This window comes from Halichoerus grypus, chromosome 12, assembly GCF_964656455.1.
Source record: "Halichoerus grypus chromosome 12, mHalGry1.hap1.1, whole genome shotgun sequence".
Classification (NCBI taxonomy): domain Eukaryota; kingdom Metazoa; phylum Chordata; class Mammalia; order Carnivora; family Phocidae; genus Halichoerus; species Halichoerus grypus.
The window spans coordinates 40,980,210-40,982,542 of record NC_135723.1 but is presented as its reverse complement, the minus strand read 5'-3'; positions in this window follow the sequence as shown (position 1 = coordinate 40,982,542).

Sequence of the window (2,333 nt, the reverse complement as noted above, 5' to 3'; positions counted from 1 at the left end):
GGGAAAACTTCCACATGGCATTACTGCCAACCCTCTGGTTTTGAGGAGCCCAAAGTAGAGGTGCAGTTAAAGGAAGTCATCTGTTGAACCAAGCCCCATTCCTTATAAGCTCTGTGAGTTTTTTTCCAAAGACTCAATGAGATATCTCTTAGAGATAGTGATTGCATTTCTTTTGGATGTATACCCAGAAGTAGGATTTATGGTAGTTCTATTTTTAATTTCTTGAGGCACCTCTGTACTGTTTTCCATAATGGAAATAATGTACCAGTGTATATTCCACTGATAACAGAAGGGTTCCCTGTTCTCCACATCCTTGTCAGCACTTCTCTCTTATCATTTTGATGAAAGCCATCCTAACAGGTCTGAGTGATATCTCATTGTGGTTTTAATTTGCATTTCCCTGATAATTAGTGATGTTGAGCACCTTTCATATATCCCCTGTTGGCCATTTAGCAAACAACTTGTAAGGAATGTTAAGACTGCTTTAATAGTGTAGGGTTTTACAGAAAAATTAAAGTTATATCCTTATTACATTTAGTATCTAGATATATGCAATGGTATCCTGTGAGAATTCAGAGGAATTATAGAAGTCAGATAGTCTAGTGGTTCCCAGACTTTGGGATTTATAGACCAGTAAATTTTCTCAAGAATGAAATAAAAATGAGAGACTGACATAAGATTGGCAACTTTTGATTTATTTATATTGTAAGATAAAAACATCAAAGAATCACTATCATCTACTATTAAATTGAGTTCTTAAAATAAGACATTCTTATACCAAACTTTTATAAAAAATACTCAAATATAAATATAAAAAATATGTATTTATATATATAAATATATATATATAAAACACTCATATTTTTTTTTTTACAAATTACAACCAATTACAAAATATTGGTTCATATTTTTCTGTTTTTTGGCAGACTATTGAATATTAGTCATGATCCAATTGGCAGTTTTTGACATCTATGCCCATTGGCAGTTGAAAATTCATTCAGTGCTCCAATTTTTCAAATGATGGGAAACTCACTAACAACAAATCACTGGGTGACTATTCAAGTTTAAAAGTAAAGACAACCAAGATGAGTTTGCTTAATATGGTAAAATTTACCATGATATTGCTTAGACAGCTTGTTTTTGAATTCCTCTTAAAAACATAGATCCTATAAAACATGGATTCCATTGATATACCTTTTATTTACATATAACTATAATTATACCAAATACACATTGCTCTGTTTATTCAGATAGTTTTAGCAGGATCTCATAGATGACATTTTACTGTGTGTTTAACTATGTTAGAGTTACACTTTTAAAAATCTGTAGATTTTTCTTGGGGCACCTGGGTGGCTCAGTCGGTTAAGCAGCTGCCTTCAGCTCGGGTCGTAATCCCAAGGCCCTGGGATTGAGCCCCACATCGGGGTCCCTGCTCAGTGGAGAGCCTGCTTCTCCCTCTGCCTGCTGCTCCCCCTGCTTGTGTTCTCTCTCTCTGTCAAATAAACAAATAAAATCTTTTAAAAAAAATCTGTAGTTTTTTCCATAATTTAGTCTCCCTCTTGAGAAGATTTTGTATTCAATTATTCTTTTGACAAGCATCAGTCTGTATTATTTCATGTCTCCTGGGCTGCCGAAGGCTGACATAAATAATCACTAGGGTAGGAGAAGATTTGAGTGGCAGTGAGAGGATACCGAGAGGGCTCGGAATCAGGGAAAGTAATGAGGGGCTAGCCTGGTACCACAAAATAAAATGGGAGGTGGCATTTTATCCAAATGCAAGACAAAAAGGAATTGTGCTGACTCTGACAATAGTATTAATATTTACCTCTCATAATTCTTCTCTTCTTTAAGATAAGAATCAGATAAGAATGAGGTCATGGGAGAAGAGACTTCTGAGAATGACTTTGAAGGGGGCCATTTAATTCCTGGCTGTAATAAGTTCATAACTGAACAGATTCTGAGCTCTATCTTCTCTCTTTCCTCTCACTCGTGATGCTTCAACTCCTCGATCCACTTCAGCCAAGGAAAATGTATTGGTCTCTTGATATAAATTTGAGAGCTGACAAGGGAGGTTTTGGAAACCATGATTGCTCTAAAGAATGTACGTGAAACCTTGTAAAATGATAGGCAATTAAAGTAAGAAATACGCCAAAATCTCAAAATTTATCATCTCTGGGCAGAGGGATTATAAGCACTTTTTATTACTTGTTCTTTTTTGTAGTTTTCAGATGTTCAACTATATATAAGTATCACTTTTACAAGCCCAAGAAACATGTTACATATGTAGAAGGAAAAAAAAAAAAAAAACCCCAGCCAGTGTGGACAACTGATTC